The sequence below is a fragment of the Lutjanus erythropterus genome, chromosome 5, assembly GCF_056507025.1.
Source record: "Lutjanus erythropterus isolate fLutEry1 chromosome 5, fLutEry1.hap2, whole genome shotgun sequence".
NCBI classification, from domain to species: Eukaryota; Metazoa; Chordata; class Actinopteri; order Lutjaniformes; family Lutjanidae; genus Lutjanus; species Lutjanus erythropterus.
Window position 1 is genome coordinate 28,519,557 of NC_139321.1, and position 26,463 is coordinate 28,546,019.

Genomic DNA, 26,463 nt, shown 5'->3' on the forward strand with positions numbered 1-26,463 from the left:
GAGCATTAACCTTTGCACCATTGATGCACAACTAAATGCACAATAAGTATAGATCTCTTGTCATGGCTACATATCATTTTATTTATCAAGATCCCCATTGCTTTATCAAAACAGTGGATTGTATGCACTGGATTTCAGACTCTGCAAGTGTGAACATTTGCACAAAGATCTTTAGTAGATGATAAGCTCAATTTTTACTAGTTTAGTTGGTTGTCATAATGGCAGTGTCAATCTTAAAATAAGTTAGTATTACAAGTTATTCATACGTATGCATGCTCAAACCCATTAATTTAATTCTAACATCAGGACTATTTTTTCCTGACCTCCAGGGCCTTGTCACCGTGGGGACTATCCGTCTTTTCTCTGTCCGCATTGGGGTCAAGAGTTTATAAGGATCATGTGTGACCAAAGATGACGACATGCAGTAAAACCCTCCAGGGTATGTAAGCTCCCAAGCTCCCTTCACACTTTTATCTATTTTGTAAAACCACTGTTGCCACAGTCGCTTTGAACATGATCTGATGACATCGAGTCTAGCAGAGTTAGGTGAATGTTGTGTATGCAGACTGTACACCGTGGCCTTTGTTTGCTGCTGCAGTACAGGGTCTCAAGGACACGACTGATTCCTAGGTTGTGGCCGTCTTTGTGCATCTTATGAATATATGAGTTAGTCTGACTGTCTCATTCATTAGTCAGAGAAATCTTGAAAATACAGGAAGCAAAATATAAGATACAGAAATTCTTATGGTTTTGTGAGAATGTGATCAGTCACTGTCATTTGTGCCTCAGATATAATTACCAGACACTCAGATACTCTGTACAATTTTAAACTAGAATAACCTCCTCGTGGCTGTACGCCTCTGCCAACCAGTCAAGGTCCAGTTTACCTCCATGTCTGTATATGTACTGAAGGCTTTGAAGGAATTTAATAAAAGGTAGTAAGTGTATTTTTTTTATTATATTGACATGAATCATTTCCAAGTAGAAACATGCTGTTTTCATTTAGGGACTATTTTTCCAGAGGAGGACAGAGGACTGATAGAGACCTCAACATTATGATGTCACAGTGAAGCTGACCTTTGACCTTTTGAATATAAAATGTCATCACTTCATCATTTTGTTCTAATAGACATTTGTGAAAAAAAAGTCATAATTAGAGTATTCAGTTTTATATTGTAACACTCATATTCATACTGCCTGAAATCCAGTCCACTTGTATTTTGGATTCCTCTGGCCCTTCTGTCTGCAGGTACTGCTGGTAGAGAGAGGAGACACTGTTTTGTCTCATCCAGCTCCGAAATTTAGAAGAATTTGCCAAATTTTAATATACAAAGCAAACTAAGCTAAACAGTCAGACAACATTCAAACAGCTGTTGTTGTAGCTTGTTTGTAATAATTGGCTATTAGCCGAGCCAGCGCCCTGTGCTTGTGTAAAACATAGCGGTTGGATTGGAGATAGCATCTGAGCAGATTGACACCGTCACCATCATGTTTACCCTTGTTGAATAGGTGCATTGATTGAAAGTATTGACTTTTTACTCATTAAGTTTTTGGGCATTTACTTACAGTAACAAGCACAGTTGTCATCATCTCAAGTAGACAAATCTTTGACTTATTTTCACTTTACTGTCTTTAAGCTGCTGCATCTCTGCTCTGCTGTTCACTGACTTCTCTCTGTGTGTGTGATTGTGATGGAACTGCCCTGACTCAGGGAGGGCCAAAAGTGATAATAAATGACACCGAAACATGCATTTATCAGTTATTTATGACATTATGGTATGGTATTTATATAATCCAATATGAAAGGACCTTTTTAAAGAAAATCAAAACTTTTAAGGACTTAATTTTAGATTTTTGAATTCAGTACTTTTTTAAAATACTTTTAAAACCCACTGGGTACCCTGTGTACATACGGATGGATGGATAACATGAAAACATAACGCCTCCAACCAGAGCCGTCACCGGCAGATAGACATAAAAATGTGATTAAGAGTGACACATTGTGTAGATGTGGTTTTTCTAGCTAAGCGGGGTTATGCTAGCAATGGGCTGTAAAAGGCCATTTAAAAGGCCACTTCTGATTACATGAGAGACTGACAAAGTGTCAGACTGTTGTTGGCCTGATTTCCTATATTACACATGCTTGTTGCCATGAGGAAGAATCTGCTCTCAGACAAAGACGACCACCTTTCATCCAGGCCCAGACTTTCTTCTCTCGGCTGTGCCTTTGGCCTCTAAATAGCTGGACGTGCTCCTGAGAGTTTGATAATCATATTGCAGTTTCTGCACTCTCTGCTGGATGGCAATAGATCAGCCTCTCCCTCGAAGGTACATGTGGCCACCATCGTGGCCCACATGGTAGTGTGTGAAACCAAACTGCGTGGTCTCACAGTCTTCTTATCTGTTTTCTAAAGGGGACTTGGGGGTAGAAGCCTTATGAGTTCCTGGGATTTGTACTGAAGCCAAGTTTTGAGTGCTAGAAGCGCTTTGTCTGCTCCCTTTTGAACCCTAGGGGAAGCCTTAGTCAAAGGGGCCGTCTGCCAAAACGGCCTTTCTTCTCGCTAAAGCCTCAGCAAAGAATGCGGGTAAGCTCCACACCTTGTTCGTGAGCCAAGTGTGCATGTGCAGGAACTCCTCATTCCTCCCCAAAAGACTGTCTGCCTTCCATGCCAATCAGGCCAGTGAGTTGGCAGCATATGACCTTGCACACCAACAATGTGAGGAGGATGAGATATCAAAACAGCTTCACCCAGTGTTGCCTGGCTTCATAAATGGAGGGAAAGACTGGGGTTTGCCAGTCTGAGAGTCTGTTTGTTTGGTTCATGGATCATGCCCTGTTCAAATAGAAGCTCTGTAAATTGACTGTACAGATGAGGCGCAGACTGCTGAGGCGTACAGTACAGGTCTGAAACAGTACCCATGCTTTGTTGAGGGTCATTCTCTGTCATCTCTCCATGTTCCGGGTTATGCTGATGGGTGTACTGCTTCCACCGAGGGACCTGCAGGTTACCTGAAGGCAGCTCTGACAGAAATGACCAAAACAGGCTTGTGGAGGAGTGTGATAACAAAGGCTGCACATATCAATGACATTACCAATGCTGGATATGTTTGTTGCACCTGCTGTAAAACTTACAGTTTGTACGGTTGGTGGTGCTCTCCATACCATGGCAGCATCTGATGTGTCAATGATAACAGCATATTTTTAGTCCTTGTGAAAAAATGTGTTGTGATTTCTTTCTAAATACACTCACCACCTCTGATACGAAGTAGGATGAAAAAAGGTTTGATTTATAAATGTGGCTAAGGGTTTATAAACTGCTCTGTGTCACTTTGGATTATTTTCATGAAACAATAAGGTACAATATGTTGCAAAACACAGTCAAAGGTCCATCTTGAAGTGAATGGTTTAAATTCTTGGATTGAGACAAATCAAATACCTGCAGAAAATGTTGAATCAGAAGGAATACAACTTCAGCAGGCTACAAAGGTATCTCTCATAACCAGTCAAAGCAGATTTTAATTATGATGATTCATCTTATCCTTCACTAGAAGTTTTCCAAGTCTAAGATGCTTCTGGTGAATACTAGTGATATTTGCAAATAAATTGGCTATTAGCAAGACATGCTGTTTGTTTTGTAATTATACATTAATAAGGCCCACAACTAAAACAATACTTTTTTTTTTAACAAATCATTTCCATGGCTTATAATAATTGCTTTTGAATAAATGAGAAACAAAATTACTCAAACATAACAAACATATTCATTATTCAAACTGATACAGGATGAAAAAGCTTGTCCTCTTGTTTCCTTCAAATGTCTGTATTGCATTACCAATTTGGTAATTTGTGAGGTTTTTTTTCTTTTGCTCATTCCCAAGATAGAGTTCTAATTAAACAGTGTTGGTATGGTGATGATCATTTCTAGAGTTTCTGTTGATAAAGTTTGAGTTTTTGTAAATACCCGTGTTTTGTTTGTCTGCTTAGCAATTATTCTGTTCCGTGGTTAAAAAAAAAAAAAAAAAAAAAAAATATCTCTAGTTCAAAATACTGCTGTAGCCACTCAGAGTTACAGAAAACATTGCATCCTGCATACCAAGTATACCCAAAGCTTTCACAGAGGATTGCAACTGTGTTATATCAATCAGCAGCACAGAGAAGCGCACAGGAAATACATTCATATGAAATTGATAAAGATTTTTACTGTGGAGAGTCATTTTGAACTCAGTTTTGGCGTCTCTGTGCCGACAGGAAGATCTAACAGAGAATCAAGTAGAGAGCAGACGTTAGGAGGTTAGGCGGTTTCTGGGTTTACATATAACAACCTGACACCTCCTCCTTTGACACCATTAAAGAATACTGACAGGAAAATGAGGTGACATAGTAATGTCATGTATAGAGCAGTTCCACTGAGACTGGAGATGAAACTTACAGTATGAAGTGAACGTAGATGTGATCATAATATTTTTTCACATAACTTTTGAGAACACTTTATTTTATTGCTACCGACATTTCCAAGAGAGGGACTGATACTGTAATTTCTTAGGAAGATTCCTGGAAAGGGCTGTGCAATTTTAGCTTGGAACCAGAGGAATCTGCCAAGCTAATGTTTTGATTGTCTGTCCCATTGCAGAAAAGCCAACTCGCTCACCACCTCAGTACTGTAGTCACCGCTGCTTCCCTCTGACGGAGAAAACTCTCTAGCACAGAGAGCAGGCAAATTAACTCTTCCATTCTTGCCAGGGACGTCCCTTTACCGGCTTTAAAAGGGTTTGCGTCTCCACACGACGTGTCTGTAAGTCAGTTGTGTTCAATCTCTGAAGTCTGAAACAAACTTAGCCGGCTATCTATTAGGACTGAACAATTAATCGAAATTATATTGGCAATGTGGCCTACAGCAATTTTGAAATTGCAGGAGTCACAATGCTTGTTAAATGCAAAATGTGTGCCAGACTGCCATTTGAAATTAAATACTGTCATGCTGCAGAGATGAGAATAATTATGTAAAATTCATCATTCCCTCTAGTATAGCAAATTATTCCACAATAGCAATATCAGTCAAAATAATCGTAATTATATATTTTCTCAAAATTGCTCAGCCCTACTATCTATACTGTAGCAGGTAAGCTAAGAGAACAATTGGCACGTTTGAAATTTTGGTCTGTGAGCGTTGATAACATCCCTTGGAAATCAAAAATGATCTGAGAGTTTCCAGACTAGTTCACATTTGCAAATTAATTTGGTGATACCGGTCTAATGTTATCTGTAAACTATAGCAAAATGAGCAGTGTTTAATCAGTGCAACTTAATACTGAGAGTTTCACAGTCGACTGAACACGCAAAAATGTGAAGTTTGTCTTTCAGTGAAATTTTAAAAATACTGGCAAATGTACAATTCAACAAACATTGAGAATTAAAGGGACAGTTCACTCCAGAGTCAAAAATGCATATTTTTCTTCTGACCTGTCTCTTTCTAGAAATCATGTTCTGGTTACTCAAGATAATCCACAGACTTTGTGAACAGATTCACGGAGGAACTACTGTACTGTAGTAGAATCATCTGAAACTACTTTTAAAATGTACCTAAAGTACTTCCTTGCTCACAAAAAGGCCTGTGAATTATCTTGAGTAACGTAGTCATGATTTTGGGAAAGAGACACTGGTTTTGAATTAAAAAAAAAAACTTTTTGAGCTTTGAGCTCCACAAGCCGAGTGCCACTCAGTTTCATTATACTGGAGAAAAGGCAGACATCTCTAAAAACTTTGTAACTTACACCAAAAAACTCTAGATGGATAAACAGTACTGTTGGCCAGAGGAAAAAAGTTGTATTTTTTGATTTTGGGGTGAACTGTCCTTTTAAGTTTCCTATAATCAAGCATTTACTTTTAAATATATCAGCAGTTTCTCCTGCTCAATTAAATTAAAGCTGTTTTTTCAAGGAAATTCTGGGATTCTATATAGTAGTGCAACTCTAAAAAACACAAAAAAATAAGGTAGTGCCTACAATGTGTACTACCTTGTCTCTATTTCCCTTCAATTATTACCAAATTACGTTGTACTTGTCAGGAGAAAAAACACCAAGAAATAATTAAGATGTGACACTTGAACCCTTAAAATAAAATGGTTCTCAATTTTCTCACTACGTTGCCTCTGAAACCACTGACCCACTGTCTCCATCATCACTCAACGCCTAAGTGTGATGGCAACTGGCAACCTGATCAAACAGACAGGAAGTGAGAACTGAAAGGAAATCCTTTTGATCTGTTAAGGAAGTTAACTTCTTTTCACCCATAAAATAAATAGTTTCTCTGAGCATATGTGTAAACTATTTAATGAGGAAACACCAGGTAGTCTGTGTTATGATTTCACTTAAAACACATCTTACACATTAACTCCTTTGATCAAAATATTTTTGAAATTGTCACGGATAGCATGGTGACATGCCAGTACAAGAGATGCACTGATATTAAGATTTAAAGGTCTGTTTCAATGTTTGACAGAAAATTAGACATATATTTTGTTAGAAGTGGAAAATAAGACGGGCTTTGGGTATACTGTATGATGGACAACATCTAAGATGAAAACCGATTCAAATCCAACAGGTCTGTCATTTAGTATAAACAGAATTAGGATTTGATCAATCAGAGGATGTTTCATCATATTTAACTGGATTTGTGCAGATGCATGTTTCACAGTTTAGTGTGTCCTGTATTTGCTTGTGGCCGTGACCAATAATAGGTGTCACTGAGCAGTTACCACATCATTCCATAAAATGTTTGATTTATAATCATGATGTTGATATTATCATCTCTGGAGACATGGCATCTCTCTCCCTCTGGCTCAGATTCCGCCGTTTTATTATTTTTCGGTTGCTTCACTGGTTTCAGGCAAGAAGCCGACGCTGGTTTGTTTTGGGAATGTGGCAAGTCACATCAAAGTACTGGCAATACTGCTGTGGAGCGACTGCTTTGAAGCCCGATACAAAACACTGCAGCAATGACTGCTTTTCATGGAAGACGTGATGAATGGATGGTGATTGATGAAATGAACAGATGAATTGACAAACAGAAATCTGTGCATTTGTATACAATATATACTGTATTTGATAATGAATGATTCAGCTGGATGTCACAGCGTGTGGGCATATCAAAGAACCATTTGTGGGCACTTTTGGAACGCTAAGCCCTTTTTGGGTTAAAGCAATTTTTCTTGTCATTAAATATGACAAAAATTCTACCGCTACAGGCAAGTATTGACCCAGAATCATCTGATGACTCTGAATCCTAAAAGAAAAAAGCACTTCAGGAACTTGAATTAAACATTTACTGACTGAAGGATAGTTTTACATTTTATCATTTATGAGTCCCTCATTTAAATTGCCTTTTTACTACATCACTGTGGTCCTAGTCAGTGTATATGCCATCATGATAGGGTTACTGCTACCTCCCTAATTTCATTAGTGTGCATATTTAATACAAACATTTGAATTTAATTATTAACTCTTCTTTCCTCTCACAGTGTGTTCAGGTTTGAGAATCTGTGCCAGTTGTATGATGCAAAGAACGTGAAAGCAACAGTCTGAATTGCTGTGGTACCTGTTTTGTATTAAGGTTGTTAGTGATAGCATACTTTTTGATACCACCTATTGAAAACAATACAATACCCTTTAAATATTGTATCAAAAGTGCCAAAGCTTTAAAGAATAATGAATAAAAAAGTGAAGTGCTCTTTCAAGACCTCAGTTCTGTCTTTATTGTCCTGCTTCAAATTTGGCTTGCAGCAAAACAAACCCAGACAGTGTTCATTGACTTTTTAACGGCACTCTTAAGGTTGTTCATTTAAAAAAAGAAAAAAAAAAATCTACTTTTTGTGTGCCTAGGACATATTTCTCTTTTAGCTGTGATACCAAAAGAGGTATTGTATTGTTTTTTATATACTAGCACTGCATCAAAATAAAATTCTGGAATTTTGACAACTCAATACACTGTAAAAAATCATACAGACTAATTTTTTGTCATTAAATTAACGTCAACATCAATATTTATTTATTCAAGTTAGTTGAATTTAAAGTGGATAGTATTTATTTTCTGAACACTGAAAACCTACAAACACAAATTCTTCTAACTTGAAGTCTTTTAATTTGAAATGGTGAGCTGAATGAATATACTGTAGAGAGTTCAAGCAGCTCATTAAATTAAGTTTCTAACAAAACATAATAATAATAATATTATAATAGCTAATATAATAGCTAAGAATATCTTCAGCTCACTTAACATATTTCCTCAAGTACAATTAATACAACAAAATTAATATCAAGTTTATGTGATCAGAAAAGTTTGTCTCGATTCATTACAGAATTGCCTTAACTTGTATTTTCTAATTCAGTCAACTTAAAATTTTAAGGCGGTCCAGACACAAACTTTTTAAAATGAAAACAGTGTATTATACAGACAGGACACACAGCATTACAGAGTCTTCCACTATGAATGGTTTTTATTGGTCTGTAGTGTTTTTAGCTACACTAGCAGTGTGGCCTCAGTCGGTCCACCAGTTTGGTAGACTTAAAGGACTAGGAGGTACGATTTACGACTTCTAGCAGTGAGCGTGTAGATGGCCACCTTGCCTCACTTTCCCTTCCAAGCGTGCAAAACAACCTGTGGTGGCCACAAAACTCGAAACATGAAAGGCCGTGTCGAGAGCCAGTTTTTGGTTTGTCTGTTCTGGGCTACTGTAGAAACATGGTGGTGCAACATGGCAGACACCTTGTGTAGATAAATGTCTCATTCTAAGGTAACAAAAACAGAACAATTCTTTTTCTGTTATTTTCAGGTGATAAGACACTGTTGAAAACATACTTATGGGTATTATATTTAATTCCTGCCATATTCTGCGTTGAAATATCTCAAACTATTGTATGGAGGGCCATGACATTTTATACAGACACTGTATAGCAATATGAGCAATATGAACACAAACTTTGGTGATCCTCACTTTTCCTATGTCACCATCATGGGCTTGGCATTTGTGCTGTTGAATAAAATGTCTTAACAACTACTGGATGCGCTGCCATGAAGTTTTGTACAGTACTTTTTCCCTTAACTGGATTATCATCAGGTCAGAAATACCTGCCAAACTTATGTCATCCTCATCAGCCTCAGCTGTACTGTGCTGTGTTTACTGCTAACAAGCCAATGTTAGCATGCTAACATGCTTAACTAAGGTGGTGAACAAGGTAAATATTATGCCTGCTAGCATATTTAGCAGTGAAATGGTGAGCATATTTCAATGCTAGCATTAGCATTTAGTTTCAAGAACCACTTTGCTTAAATGCAGCATCATAGAGCTGATATTACAGCTCTTGTTGACTAATGTTTGCCAACAGAAGAGATTAATAGCAAACTGGTAAATTAATTTTACAAAGTGAAATGTCACTTGGATGACATTTGCAAAGTAAAATCTTTTTTTAACTAACTAAAGCTGCATGAAAGTTTCAAATGTAATGCCAGCTTTCACAAAAGAAAATGTGGCCTTTTCACAATGGGTTCATAAATTCCTTTTTCTTTAAATGAACAAAGCATCATTTTGCAGCTTTAATGTAACATTGTGTCACACTTAAAAAAAAAACATTATTATATTATATTATTTGCTGTGCTGCTTTACAACATTCTCCACTTGAATCGCATCATCAGACAAACATCAACAAATTACTGCACATTCCCTCCATACTTGAAAGACACATTATTTGTGCTAGCCTTCATGAAAGCCATGAAAATATGCTACAGATATGGCCTTAAATATCAGATTTTAACTACTGCTTTGAATAAAAAAAAAAAGAACTGTGGCATAATAGAGACCAACACACCTGGAAGAGTAAATGGCACAAAGCAAAATAAGCCAATGACTCATTCTCCAGTGGCACTTGTAACTATAAAAGTTTTAGTGTGGTTGGATGAGCATTGACTCCCACTTCAACAGTTGTCAGCACTAGAGCAAAGGTAATATTCATACAAGAGACAAGGTCCAAAAGAGCGCGGGGACAGCCTCTATTGCAGTACAGTACCCTCTATATTTAAAGACAAGTCTGGCGATATCATATATTTTTCTTTTTTCCCCCAAACAACCATAAAAATACCAAAACCAGTGAATAATGTTTGTCTTACTCCTCGTTTTCATTGGTGCCATAGACCTCCATTGTTGTCTAAAAATGGTTAAAAGCACAACATTGAGCCACACTGTTGCACTAGGCGACGTGTTCCTCCCTTAACATAGACACTGTGGTTTATTTTTGTCAATCCCACATGTGCTGTCCTGCTGCTATAAATACTTACCCAAGTACCAAACCTTTTCTCGTGTTTGAATAATGTTTGCTAAAAGCTACAGTGCACAGCTGTTTAAGGAAATGAAGCCTTTTTCAGAAATGATAGTATATGTTTGTGCTTTGTTTTTAAAGATTTATGTTCTCAGTAGCAACAAGAACTTGGGGCTGAGAGCCACAGACAGGCTGGGTTATTTGAAAACTTTGAAGCAGGTAGACTAACAAGGAATAGACAACAACATTTTTAAGCATTTGATCTATGGCCACCCATCCTCTAAATTTTGTGGCAAGTGGTCACCCATATGTAAATTTCTATAACAAACAATACAGAAAAGGCAATTTAATGCAATTTAACACAGTCATAGTTAACCATAAATTGTGATGTGGTGTTTTCTGAAGGCATTGTTTCCAACTGAGCTAGACTTCTTGGCTATTTGAGCGAAATCGTGGCACACACTACAGTACATTAAGTCCTTAGATGTGTCAGTAGTAAGGAATCAGGATGTTAAATGGAACTGTAATGTTGTGCTGGCAAACACTCACAGTATTGGAGCCACGTACATGGAATATTTGGATGGCCAGAGAGTGATTCTTGGCGACCAATAGATCATGGTGAATGTCAAACTCGCGCTTTGTGGACTTTGGATGTTCAGCAGTGTCCACTAGAGGGTGCCACTCGGAGTCAGCCCCAAAGAAGAAGAAGAGTTAAAAGTTTCAACACTAAACATGGGAACGGTGGAGGAGGTGGTAATTAGGCAAAGGACGAGGCGGTGTTGTAAACGGTGGTGGTCCGTGTGGCTATTAAATACATCACATGTGGATGAGTTTTTTTTCACTGCCTGATTTATGGCGGATTTTTGAAACGTCTTCATCATTTCCATGGCTACACTGCCCCCACGACCACCGCAGAAGGCTCTGCTCCTTCATCAGTTTTTAATGGACAAAAGGACTTAACAAATTTACTACAAATTAAACTGTATTTAGCAATTCTTTGGTGAAGATGAAACCAAAATGAATCCAGGTTCTTAGTTCTCATATCTGATATGAAAGCCTTGTTGGCTTCACATTTGTGACAGAAGTGCATCACAGCGGCTGAGCAGAAACGAAGCTTCTACCATCAGAGCGGTGTATAGGACAACACAAAGATGATGACAAGACGACGAAAGAGTTCTGCACCGTCACTTGACAGTGCGATTGTTTGGTGGGCGAGATGATGGATCTCAATGGAAAGCTTTGTCACCAACATACATAGCTGCTGACGCCTACACCGTTACCATAGCAACCCATTCTGCATGATATGTTGTTGTCTGGCCACACAAATCTGATCTGATCACGTGTCAATATACGTGCAGACAATTTGTTTTACATACTGAATTTATAAACTGTTTAAAGAAAAGGAGAGAACTTTTGATGAACAAATACTCAAAAATCCAACTTTTCTTTTTGACATATATAGATCATGTACCAAGAGACACACTTTCAAGAACTTCTATTTCACTGACTTGTTAAACTTGGAAGAACTCTTTCCTCTGTATCCACAAGCAAACATACACATACAGATATACCTTACCATAAAGGTTTCTAATTGAGCTTAAATCAAATAGACTCAAAACAAACAAATTACTCCTATTCCAGGTTACTGTCACTTATAATTTTCAACTACAAATTATTGCTAAGAATTAGCAAAGTGAGCATTACTTTCATTATATACTACATGATTTTCTACCACAGTGCATTTCCCAGTGATACTATCCCAAATATCTGATTACAAAGCTGATTCCTGTGTGTAAGAATCACTTGGAAACCTGCCGTTGGAGATTGCGTTTATCAGGAGCAGCAGTGAAAACAAGAGATAATTAATTAGCCATACTTTTCACCGACTGTCTGTGAGACAACTGACAAATCTTCTGTGCCGATTCATCCTTTGAGTACAAATGGAAAGCTCCAAGTAATTAAGTACCTCTGTGATAAAGTTCCACTGTGGAGCTATGAATCACATGACGTTAACTACCATTGATTTGGCTCAGAGTGAAGGGTGGTGGAGCATCAAGAACTCCATTTGCAAAAATCAAAGTAAATAGACAGATAAAGGCCATGTTGATTGTGTGAGTTTTGAATGTCTGTTGCATGCATAATGAAATCACGAGTGATAGTAAATCTCCATTGACTAAGAACTATCTCTTCAAATAGTGAGTCATTATGTGGGATGTAGAAAAGCCTTACGATTTTCTCTATTAATTTGTGCCACTCTGGCATTGTAGAGAGTACAGAAGGAGATCATGGGAAGGATGATCTTTTTACTTATGAATATCCAAGGTCTGTGCTTGATTATTTTGGTTGCGATGATAATTTTGGGAGAGCTATCCATCATAAAATATTTACAATTTGACCGGGGCTCATTGAAATGTGAGTGGCTGCTCTGAATTATAAATCAGAGAATGTAGATGTTTGGAGGGAGATAGATGAAGCCATTGGTAATAAACATGCGCATCTTCCTGGCACCTAAAGCTAATAAAGATCTGTCAGTGAGAGCCAGACAGTTTGGCGCAGAGCATATTTACAGGCGAGATTCCTCACTAATTGTTAGAGTGTGGTATACCCATTAGACACACTATTGGTGGTTGGTCTCAAAGCCACGTCAATGCCATTCACTGATGCTTTTACAATGTAATTGGATTTATTGCCTGTGCTTTCTGAACAATGTAAACACAAGTATAACAAATCAAAAAAACATTTATGTTACAACGCATCAAAAGACTTACAGGCGTGATGTCGTGAAACAGCTGTTTCAGGGTCTTTCCCTCTTTATATTCCAGCTCTTTCTTCTTCCTGGTTGTTGTACAGCTACTGTTAGTGTAAACAAAAACCACAAAGGCAGACAGTAAAAAAAAAAAACTCCCTCTGTGATGGAAACCCACTGTAGCTGGCCAATGAACCATGAAGTGTACGGTTATGAAATCTCTTCACAGAATGCTAACAGTACTTGACTAAGTTTAAGCATGTTAAATAGTTTCTTGCAGCATTATATGCTGGCTCAAGCACCCCAATTACAAGTTGGCCTCACAGTCTGCCCCGACTGTCAGTAGGATCACACTGAAACTGCAAAGGCAGACATTTCACTTTGAAAGGATTATTAATGAAATCTTGCTCTTTACACAGTGTTTCACTCTGACATTGGAGGAACTTCTCTCTACTCTGAGAGACTGTTAAAGTGGCTGAGTGGACTTGGGGAGGGAATTGGCTGTAATTGTCACAAGAGCTTGTGACTTCAATAGAGTCGCCTTGGAAAGCTTTGGTCACACTTTAAATCCCCTAGCTGCACACTGCACTGCACTTTGTTTCTTGGCATGCTCATCATGAGATCATAGATGGTTGATATTGCTTTTCAAATAGTAGTGGAGGAGAGAATGAGTCACGGTGTGGCAGGAAGTATCACAGGCTCAAGAATTACAAGGTCAAATATGTGCATCATGATCTGAGAAAGTGCTAATGTTGTGTGCAAAATTAAGAGATATATTCATCAAAGATGAGAGGAAGCTGCATTGCACCAACATAAAGGTGATCATATATTCACAGTCCAGCATTTGTTTACACATGCATGCGTAAACAATCATTTAAATCTGCTTTCTTAAGCATGTTTCATATATGTATACCCCTCCTTTGCATGCTCAGAGGCAGATTGTGTTTTAGTATTTATTATACCACCATGACTGTATTTTCCTTGCATAAGCTGTGGTTGCAGAGGAAAATTTCCTGAGCCCTCAGCAGAGAGAAAGGGTTCAAGTTAAAGGTGCAGTTCACTCAAAAATCAAAGAGACAAATTTTTCTTCTTACCTGTAGTGTTTGCTATCAATCTAGATTGTTTTGGTGTGAGTTGCTAAGTTTTTAAGATATCTGCCATAGAGATGTTTGCCTTCTCTCAAATATAATGGTACTAAATGGCACTTGCTGCTTTAAGTACCAAAAAAAATGTCTGTTTACAGAAATCATGACCCAGTTGCTCAAGATAATCCACAGACCTTGTTAAAAGCATTTTTATATAGGAACGACGTTCTTTTTAGTAGAAAGAAAGTAGAACCAGTAGATTCTCCTGCAAAAAGAAAGTAGTTACTACATGAAATTGCTCACAACAATTAATGTGGATTTTTTTTGGAGGAACCAGGTCATGATTTCTGGACAAAGACAGCGTTAGCGTTTTGAGCGCCACAAGCAAAGCGCTATCTATATTCTAGAGAAGACATCTTTACAGCCGATATCTCCAAAACTCAGCAACCCACACCAAAACAATCCAGACGGAAAAACAGCGCCACAGGCCAGAGGAAAAATATCTATTTTTGATTTTGTAATGAGCTATCCCTTTAAATGTTCCACACAGTTTCATAGAACGTGTATATAAATGTTCTCAAGTCTTGAGCAAAGACAGACACACATGCACATAACCACATGGGCAAAACCACATGCTCTCGCCTCCTAATGTGGTGACACTGCAGAAGAGGGGCGAGAGGGATGACCCATAATTCATCACCCCGCACCTTGGACATCTGGTGGTGAGTACAACCTGAGCAAGGGGACGGCTTGGTATAACCATCACAGCACGCGGGTGTCTCTCTAGGCTCTCTAAGCAATTGACTCATTAGCTCACTGCCGACTGTCTGAGGATGCATTATTCATGTGGTGGAAGGGTGGGGCACGAAGAGTGTGTGTGTGTGTGTCAGCTTGTGTGTGTGTGTGTGAAGGGGGGTAGTCACAGGTGGACAGGGGTCTCCTGAGAGGTTGATGCAGGATGGACAAGGGAGACGATGGTCTGCTCACCAAGACATCAGGCAGATGTTGGGTGGATTTAGTGCATCCACTGTTAGACACGCTTGTGTGTAAAAGCGTGTGGGTGGTTGAGCATACTAAAGCCATAGCTACTGCTGAAAGGTCCAGAGTGCAACATTGAGGGGGATCTATTGTCAGAATATGGCAGAAATGGAATATAATATTCTTAAGTCTGTTCATTAGTCTGTAATTACCTGAAGATAGGAATTGTTGTGTTTTCATTACTGTAGAATAACCTTTTATATCTATGAAAGTGAGTGGGTCGTGTTCCCTGGAGGCAGCCATGCTGTACTGACATGTTTCTACAGTAGCCCAGCATGCACAAACCAAACACTGGCTCTAGACTTTTATGTTTTTCCACCATAGTTATTCCTACACATTTGGAAGGGGAGAGTGAGGTGAGCAGTGTTCAGATGGTTGCAATTTGCAACCTCGCTGCTACACCCTGGTGCTTTAAAAGAGCATTGTATACAAATGTTTAACACATTTAAAAAACTAAAATTATCAATGAAATGTTAAGAAATAATAGTTTTGATATGTCAAAGTCATCTGTGTATTGTATTGAGAAATCTATGATATGCTAATAGTGTAGCTCAGGCCTCCTGACGTAGTTTCAGCTTGGAGATGTCTGCGGGTTGGGAGTTTTTTATGTTGTTGTGAGTTTTTTATGTTCTACGAGCTATCTTAGATTTTTTTTTTGTCAAAAATAAATGAAAAAATAAATAAAAACAACTCACAAAATCACAAAAGGAAATATTCTTACACCTATTTGCTTTAACAAGCTTCTCTCTTTTATCTAACTAAAATAGCTTACAGAGGTACTGTGCACTTAAATGTCCTTTATGAGCTGTAAACTAAATTATATTATTGTACTCTACTGATGAAACACATGATATTTCTTGATAAATCTGCATTTCATGGTTTGAAAATGGCTCAAGATGTCACCTGTTTTAAATCATCCTAATCATAGCAAGTCCAATGTTAAGATAGAGCTGACCATTTGGGCGGACCCTACATTATTAAATTTATATTTAAACAAAAGATCAGCGCCCTTTAATCAAAGGGGCCAGCCTCAACTCTTGAGTGGCTCTGTGAAGCAGCACTCATTTTTAAATATATGCTAATCAAGATTCATCACTCACAAGAGTTTACACTATTTTTTGCTAACCTTGTACTCAGCATTTGTCTATTCTGGCGCCTCTGACGGCTGTAGAAGCACCACCAGGCTGCATTTGTTCCTTTGATGATGAGAGACGGGAGGGCTATTTAACCACTAGCATTAGCTCGGCTAGCTACAACATGGGGACAACACAGATACCGTGTCAAAATGGGCCTTGAATGTGCTTCTAGTGACGGTCAAAGCTCCTGCGGACATGGAGAGTCTGAGCAATTACTCTTGACAATGAGCTGTTTACTGCTACACTGCTACACTGAGCACTCTTACTTCCTGCATCACACATTGCATCGCTACAAGGTCACTCCCCCTGACAGCGGTTGTCTTGTACACCTCCACACTGCTACCCCTCTCTCTGCCCCATTTTTTCTAAAGTATGTTGTGGGTGCAGTTAAACTTTAATTGCCTTAATAACACAACATAAAACACACTTAATTCGGACTCCAAAGAAACAAGATGAAACTCACCAAAAAAAGTCTTTGTTAGCCTTTCCACTGTTCCATCAACCACCACCTCTCCTGCTTCACATGTTCCACTGGCTGCTCGATCCCCCACGCCCCAGGCCAGAAAATCTCCTCAAGACTCAGCTAATAGGATTGTCACTAGCTGCATGGATAATTAAACTAATGAACTAGCAGCAGCTACAGTTAGTAGCTACAGTTAGTAGCGGTTAGTGGTTACTCTGGCAATATATCCCCTATTTGTTAGAAATATGAGTTTGACCGGTCGCCGAACTCTTTCATTTCTTACATATTGATCCTCTAAAGTCCAATTTAGAAATGGACATTGCCATTAAGCTTTTTTACCTCCACAGGTCTGGATTCCTCCTCATTTAATGGAATAGTTTGACATTTTGTGACACAGACTGATCTTCTTTCTTTCCACAGGCTGGGATACTTTTCTACTTTCTCTGTTCAGTAAAGGTAGCTGGTGATTACTTTAACTTTGCATAAATACTGAAAACAGGGAAACAGCTAGCTTGGCTCTGTTCAAAGGTAATTAAATTCACCTACTAGCTGCTCTAAAGCTCATTATGCTATCTCTCGCTGGTTTAATCTATACAAATCCCAAATCTTAAAAATTAAAATGACAACAAGTGTCACTGGAGATTTTGTGCCAGACTATTTCATCATCAAGAGAAGCAGCTCTTCCTTAAAGGGGCACATTGGATCACTGGGATCTTTGAGGTCTTGGATAAGTCAGGATCTTAGATAACTTTCAGTTTGTGGGCAAAGTCTGGCAGGATGATGGGGTAATCAGCCAGCCTGAAGTCTAGAGAAAGCGATGACAGATGATAATGCTACTCTCTAGTGATTGAAGCAGGTATCAGAAACTGAACACAGCACTAAAATCTGAGCAATATACACTTTAAAAGCATTTGTTCTGGGACAACATGTGCTTGGTGTCTTACCAATGGGCTTTGGTAAGAGTTGAATTTATCACCTAGAGCCCCTCCAGTACAGGAAGAGATGGATAGCAAGAGGCCGGTTGTTTCTCTCCTCGGCACAGAAAGTCTGGGATAGATAGAAGAGAATGGATGTTGTTTCCTTGTGTTTGGTAATCCTGAGGCATGGTTGCTGAACACTACTTGGAAGCAGTGTTTACATTCAAACAAATATAGGAACATTTGAGATTTATTTTATGAGTAATAAGCACACTCATATTGTTCACTAATGTTAATGATGTCAATAATAATATTCTAACACAGTGTAAATGGTTTGAATTTTATGGAGTGAAAATTAAAACAAATGATTGGAACCAAGAATGTTTTTGAAGTACCGCAGCTTACTCTAAATTGCATTGTGAACTAAATTAGTTGTATATGTTAAAATGCATGCCAAATGTGGAGATGTATGATCCACATTTTTTCAGTTTCTGATCTCTGCACTTGGATATCTTCCGACACTGATACCAGTGGTCTTTTAAATTGATTTTTTATAATTATTTGTTATTACATGTGTTGTACCTGAGGCTGAAACTGAATGCAAAATTGAAAAGCTTGTGTAGTTTGTGTAATGTAACTTGTGTAATGGTGGCCACCATAATGGGATGCTATAGGATTCTGGCTTGTGAAGTCCACAGATGCTGTTGATAGGCTGAGAGATGACGCTCATTTGCATAATATCCCATTAGAGTTGGGCAATGTCTACCAAATTGGCTTAGACGATGTCCAGAATGAAACATCGCCAGTGGACAGTGCTGTTGTTGTTTTTTTGTTTTTGTTTTGTTTGTTCTGTTTTTTTAGGGGAGGGAGAGGGAATGCCTCACATCAGTATTGTTAATGTAGTCAAAATAAGCTGTCAGTCAGATCTTTACTAAATAACTCATCAATCTAAATTAAACCCAACCATAATTGAAGTGTTTTTTTTACCCTTATTACTATGATTTTCTCTTTAGAAACTGTTTATGTTGTCGTAGCTCAAGCTAGTCAGGCCCGAAAGCAGCCTTTTTCAACACTTTTTACTTTTAATGAGATTAACTTTATTAGTTGACTGATTACTAGGGATGTGCATCTTTAGTCAATTATACGATTAAATGCCACCCTTGCTAGTCGGCACCAGAAATATTATTAAACTATATAACTAATATAACTATATAACTAATAACTATATATAATTTCTATTTTGTTCTGCATTTGTATTGATACTGAATGTGTACTTCACTACAAAAGAATGTTAGTTCTTTCTATGAATGCTGTTGTGTATCACACAGCCTTTTAAATTCAACTTCCAGCAGAAGGTAAAAGTTTACTGGGGAAAATAAATATTGTACAATACTGTAGTACACACAACAAGGATATGCACTTTTGTATGTATACAATAAATCAATTTGAGTAGCAATGTGTACAGTAAACAGAAATTTCACCTTGGATCTTTCATATAAAGGCCTGTACAGTGAACAGAAAAATGACATCCATGCCAAAGCCAAAGAAAAAAAACCCCTGCAGCAATTAAAAAAACCCGCGGTACATCAATTGCCAATTTGTCAGACATCAGAAACACTCCATGCCATGGATATTAATGGTATATACAAGTATATTTGACAGATTTTGATAATTGAATGGATCATTTTGCAGGGAGAAAAAATGACAAGAAAATGTTTCAAAGTCATGAAAAGTTTGACAGTTTCACTGAGAACTTACACTCATACACTTACTGTTTTGGACCATGTGCAGAAATGATGTCAAAACGATTTGAGGTAAATTTGTGTTTATTATAAGTGCCACCGTTTTGGTTTTGCGCTACAACAAACACAACGTGTGTTGAGAGTCAGTAAGAATTCTTGTCCTTCTCACTGCACTAGTGACTCCTACTGGTTGGTTGAGGTAACTACTCAGTGGGGTGTTGGGTGCTTGCTATGCTTTGCTGGTGAAAGTCGTCTCTGACAGGTGAAAAGATGGCATCACATGTCCACTTTGGTGGCCTCCTCAGGACAATAGTGTGTTTCACAGTGACATAAACTGCATTATAAAGGGAGGTGAAAATTATCGAAATAAGATGTGATTAAAAAACTGTATGAAAGAGTCATTGATGATTGTCAAAAATATAAAAATAAATGAAAGATAAAAAGTCATCTATAAAACCAGTTGCTAAATGTAGATTCTTTCCGCAGTTAGTTCAGTTATGTCCTCATCCTTGAGCACATTAAACATTTTATGCTTGGGTCTACGGTCACTGTGTAATTGCTAATCAATGTATCGATTGATTAAATTTATTTAGTCACATTATAATTTCAGGACTACGGAATTTTTATTCGCTTTGGGAAATACAGTATACTGTGACCAATGTACTTTTATTGCAGTGATAAAATCTGCAGTGATATATAGAAAACTACGTCACATCAGCGAAGGGAGTTCAGGTTTGGTCTTCAATACACAATCTAGTTTAAAAATACAACTCTCTTGTGAGAGTAAGGCCAATTAAGGTACCCTACCTGTGTGTGTGTTATGTGTGTTTGTGTGTGTGTGTGTGTGGCTGAGTATTTCACTGTGCATCTGTACAATAATGATACCCTTGGGTGGGGGGCTGTCTTAATGACACGACACTGCAATCTCCACTGTAGATGCTCCCTGAATTACAATAGCCTTGTATGTGTGTTTGTGTGTGTGCATTCCAGCACATGTAAACAAATCAATATGATGAAGCTTTCAGAGAGCAAACATAATTACCACTCAAATGAAAGCAATTCTGTCTGAGCAGTAATTACAAGCTCTAAAACTGTAAATCTGATACTTGCCAAATGACACGCTAACATACCTGCCACTCGATGACAAACTCTCACCTCTTATCATACATGCGGTTCACACAGAGGCAGCTCACACGGAGAGATTTTCCTGATTAACAACACCTCTTAGATGAGGCTGGATCATTGGCATCGAGTGGATGAGAAGACTTTATACGATAAAGCCTCTGTAGATGTTGGCTCTTACCCCAGGACTGGGCATCAGCTGTCGAAGTCTTTGTCCGGCAGATAACAACACCATACTGAGAGTCATGTTTTAGCCTCATGCAGCCATAGCCGGTCTTTGACATTTGCAGCATCGATTAGACTCTCAGGGAACTGCATTGTCTAACTTGACAGGGGCCGAACAGGCAAACAAAAGCTTACACAAAAGCAAAGAAATATCCTTCTCTCTTTCACTTCAACATCTCATCCTTCTGCAGAATCGTAGCCTTGATATATACTGGCTGGCTCAACTTAGCTCAGGGGTTTTATTAGCTCCTAATAGGTATGTCATTTGAAAGTGACAAATCTGACAGCTATTTTACCCAGGGTGTATGGTGCCGCTGCTTTAATAGAGCCATCGGTCTGTTTCCCGCAGAAAAGACAGAAGGCACTGGAGGAGCCATGTCTTTTTTTTGTTGGTTTTTTTCCTGCTGACTCCATGAGAGCTGCAGTGCAAAATCTTTGTTCCACCATGAAGGGGATTGAGAGGGATTCTGCAACAGTGTGTTGTAAGAAAGCAAGCGTTGATACTTTAGTTGCAAATCCCAAAGACAGACCCCCACTCATCCTGCATTCTCCCCAAGTCACCCGTGATGGCTTGCATTATGCCGGAGCTGTGCAGACGATAGAAATTTCCTGTGATGTGCTTTACATAACAAGATGTTCCGATAAAGCAAGAGTGAAAAAAAGTCTGATGGCTGAAAGCAGTTGGGTACAAACTTTATAGATGGAAAAATAAGATGTCTTATCTGTCCTGCTCTTTGCAGCTCTATCTCAAAATGTGAAGGCAGTGATTTAAAGGATATTTGCATATGCATATTTGTTCTCCTGGACATTCTGTACTTCTGTGCATTTGAGAATAAATAGCACACACTTCAACACCCTCTTCAACCTGTAAACCTGTCACTGCAGACAATCTATGATTTTTTTTTCATTTACTGCATTATATTCAGCATGTTCCGCTGGTGGCGACTTGTTGAATTATCCCCAGTACTCTCTGTTGTATTATTATTATTAGCTATATCTTATTCTCCTCAGCTACAACAATCCAGTTTCCCCCACAGGGATCATTAAAGTTTAATCTAAATGGAACTAAAAATCTACAACTTGAAATTATTCTGTCCCTATACAAGGCTGAGAATAACTGTAACTTACCGTCGCAGCGATCTATATAATGACAGAAATAAAATAATCATAATTTTGTTGTCATAAATTCTTTGACAGCAGTGCAGAAAATTTACATTCCAGATGAGATATGCTTTATAGCTCCTAGCTGTCACATTTATTTGACTGTAGCATAATTTCCATCCGTGTTTGTCCTTCAGCATCTTCAGGGCATTTTTCTATTCACATAAGATTACATGTTGCTTCCTGTGGCAAGCTTGGAGATGTGAATTCCAAAGTTTATATGCAGAGTCACAAAAAAAATCCTCCTTTACCAAATTCTCTCAAACAGTGTGTCTCCACACTGCCTTGTTCAGTGTTGTCTGTCCACTATGGCGCAGTGGAGTACATCTGCAATGCAGGGGGCTCGACAGTCTGCCCTCTATTTCACATGTCATTGCCTAACACCTTTCCTTTTACTCTTACTCTAAGCATCTGTCACTGAGGTTTACCACATGGAGTCAACCATGTGTCTGGATGGTGGAGCAGATTATTCTGCTACCGCTCTCCCTCTTCTCTTTTCCAGTCAGCCATGATCCTTGCACATAAATGGAAAACAGCAATGTGTTGCACAGAAAAGAAAAATGGTGACTCTTTGCTATGTAGTGTGTTGCAGTGACTACAAATAAATCCAGTCATAAAAAAAAGCTATAAACAAACACTTGAGAAAGTGTGACCATAATACACGTCTGAGTGGTTATTATGCATAAACATGCCTTACATTTCCAGCAGAAAGGACAGTGCATGCACCTGCATATGTCCGTGTTTATGTGTGTGTTTCTCTGTTTGGCATATAAGTGCGTGCTCGTGTGTGTGCTCATGACATACTTTTTTCCCATCTCTCCCATGAGTCCTCCAGCTCTCATTCCTGCCACCTCCCTCCCATCCCTATTGGTGATGGATCCACATTAGAATTCATCCCTCATCATCCTGCCGAGTTATGACCCAGTAATAGTCAGCCCCTGTGGCCTCAGCAAATGAACAATAAAACCAGAGCCTTGCAACAGATCTCTGGAAAAAAAAAAAAGAGGGAGAGAGCCAGGTGCCAAATCCTGACTTTCACTCACTCTCACAATAGCATGCATTCCTGTTGAGTGAGGTGAAGACAAGACAAATATGGCTTCACAGTGGCTACTTAACCTTGGAGATATTTTAAGCAAACCTCGCAACCGAACGATATGAAGATCGAAGGATTTATTCAAGCACCCTACTGTGTTAAGCTTGTAGCACTAATAGGTATGCTGTCTTTAGATACACAAACTCATGCATGAATGCAGCAGTGTGGACACATGAATTACAAGTTGGGATATTGTGGAAAATGTAAATGAAAACAGAATGCAATGATTTACAAATCCTTTTCAACTTATATTCAGTTGAATACAGTACAAAGATAAGATATTTAATGTTTAAACTGAAAAACTTTTGTAAATTCTGAATTTAATGCTCACAACACATTAAAAAAGTTAGAACAAGAGTAACAAAAGACTTTGAATTCATTCATTCATTCATTCATCCTTTATTTAATCTTGAAAATCATTGAGGGAGTTCCCTAATCTACAGTGATGTTGAGAGTACAGTTTGAACATAAAAAAAATACAACAAAACAAAACAAAATATATATAATAAACAATTCATACAATTAACAGACAACAGAACACAGTTGAAAACGGTTACATTCAAAAACAGAATAGTTTATAGTCATGGATTTAAATTGACCCATGGGTACAAGTGCTTTCAGTTTTAGTATGTGTTGTAAAGTGCTCCAGGTGTGTGCAGCACAAAAACTAGACGCAGTTTGGGACATTCCACAGGTACACAGGTTAATTGGTGTGAAAGGCGCATCCTTGAAACTCTGAGTTGTTCACAAGCATGGATGGCAGTTTAAGAACAACATTTCTCAACACAAAACTGCAAGGAAACTGCATTAAAAACTCACATGAATGGAATTATGATACTATGCGGGCTTTGGAACACTTCTGAAAAACATCAGTAAACAGAGTTTGTCACTGTATCTACAAATGCAAGTTTGGACTCCACCAACAACATCCAGAGATTTCAGTTTTTGGAAATCATGGATGTTGTGTCCTTTGGGCTTATTTCAGCAAGACAGTGCCATGTGTTATAACAGTGTGGCTTCATAGTAAAAGAATTCTTCTACTGGACAGACCTGTCCGCAGTCCAGTCCCGTCTCCTATTGAAATGTGTGGTGCATTATGAAGCACAACATATGACAACAGAGACCCTGGACTGTTGAGCAACACACTGGTATACCAAGCAAGAATGGGAAAGAACAAAGCTTTCAAAACCTCAACAATTAGAGGTAACAAAGTGGTAAACATGCCCCCCATTAACGTTTATCAGTCTGAACATCAAACATCCTGTCTTTGTACTGTATTCAGTTAATTATGGGTTGAAATGGATTTGCATATCATTGTATTCTGTCTTCATTTATGTATAACGAAGTGTCCCAACATTTTTGGATTTGGGGTTGTACATGCAAATACTGTCTCGTGTGAAATTATGACATGCTGTAGGAGACGTTTGTGAGTGACACCCATGGTAAATGGTAGGGTCAATGACCCTGACTAATCTTGTTTTCTGTGGTTGCTGTTTCTCGTGCCAGAACTGGATTATGATTAACTTAGCCAAGATGCCACCACATGGGGAGTTGTTTGAAAGGCGAGAGGAAAGTTGTTGTGGTGTACAAACCGGTCCGATTGCAGGCTGCCTGGGGACTTCACAGGGATCAATACGGGCGGAGTGACAGCCGTGCACTTGATTAAAAGTGACTGCTACATCTGGCAGGCTCGGCCATTACTTTCCCACTCAGAGTCCCCGGGGTGAAAGAGCATAAAGTGACAGGCCTCAGTCAGCCCTCCATTACCACCTTTCAGCTGCCCCTCAGGTAGCAGCAGGATAGGGCAAAAATAGGCTGACGGATGACCCGGGGGGAGATGAAACAGAAAGGGAAAATAAAGGTGCTGCATGTCTGTTTGCCCATGTGGCCATGTATGTTAGAGGGTGTCAGTATGTGTCAGTCTGCGTCAGGCTGTGCCTGTGCTTTTGAATCCACAAGTGAATGCAGGTAGACAAAGTGTTTCATCCCACTCTGCTTCTTAGATGATTTTTTTTTCTTTGTTTCATGTATTTCATTCATTGTTTCCTGTAGGAGTGAATAGGGCTGTATTGTGGTCATGTGATGCCTTCTTCAGGGTTGAGCTCATTACCATCACCACTGCAAATTTTATTTTGGAGGGTCAATCTCATGTGTAGCACAGTTAACGGACCTCTTAATTCATCCATGAATCAGTGGTGTCACACACACATCAGGCACACAGCCTGTGATTGGTCAACAGACTTAACCCGAGGCATTTTAGGATTGCCAGTGGGCAGCTAACAACATGCTAACAACAACAACTGTTTTCAAGACAGAATAATAGATCGAAAAACATTCAGTGTTAGATTTATCACCATTTTATTTATTATTTATTTATCTCCAAAAAAAGACACTCATATATTTATTATTATTATTGTTGTTTATAAAGTTTCTGAAGGGGGTACAATTTCATCGGAGTCAGTGTTGTTAAGATAATGCAAACCTAATGCTAGCATTGTATTTTTACATTAGCCCATCCTGCTCAGCTTATTTTGGGGCTAACTGCCTACACTTTTCCAGCGGTTGAGAAATAACAGACAAGATTTTTCTTAGTCTTGAGAAGCTGCAGTTTTTATTAACTGGGTCTCAAACTGGCAGCCCGGGGGCCACGTCTGACTCCCTCTCTTCCTCCTTGTCTGCAAAACTATTTTTTTTTTTTTTTTTTTAAGATTATTTTTGGGGCTTTTTGCCTTTAATCATAGGACAGCTGAAGACATGACAGGAAAAGGGACAGAGAGAGAGAGGGGATGACATGCAGCAAATGAGCCGCAGGTGGGAGTCAAACCAGCGGCCGCTGCAGAGGACCAACAGTCTCAGTACATGGAGCACACGCCCTACCAACTGACCTATAGGGGCAAAACTTTTTTATTTGATTATTTTTTTGTTTTGTTTATTTAACTACCAATTGAAATTCCCTCTTCAATAGAATACGACTGAACTAAAGGCACAATTCTATTAAAAAATAGACGGAATTCTTAAGGATCACGTGTTGCAATTTGCTGATATTCTATGGCCAGAGAATAATTTTTGTTCACCAATATTTCTGCAAACACAGTGGCAGAGTGGCTTTGAAAGTCATCAAGTGACATTTCCGATCAGTCACACTCAGTTGTACCCCGTTACAAAGCTGAACTTTTCACCACACGAAAGCACCAACATTTCTCCTTTACCCATTTTCATCAGGGGTATTAATACCCAATTCAAAGTGACAGAGGAGTTTGTGTCCAGTGCATGGTTAACTGATGTATATAAAAATATATATAGACACTGCTGTTTGCAACTTTTTTTGTCAAGTATGAAAAAATTGCTAGTAATCGAAACAGAAATGCAGATTTTGAGAATTATTTCACTTTCCTGAAGTACTTGAACACCGGAGTGGCCCCCTATG

The 26,463-nt window shown here is 38.6% G+C and overlaps 1 long non-coding RNA gene across 1 annotated transcript in view; it reads left to right on the forward strand.

Annotated features, from left to right (window-relative positions):
- The first annotated feature begins 327 nt into the window (after nt 1–327).
- The window catches only part of LOC146327111 (uncharacterized), a 92,158-nt gene continuing 66,022 nt past the window's right edge, over nt 328–26,463 (forward strand). The window contains exon 1 of the long non-coding RNA XR_014770624.1: nt 328–439. This is a non-coding gene — a long non-coding RNA (uncharacterized LOC146327111). The remainder of the gene's footprint in view (nt 440–26,463) is intronic.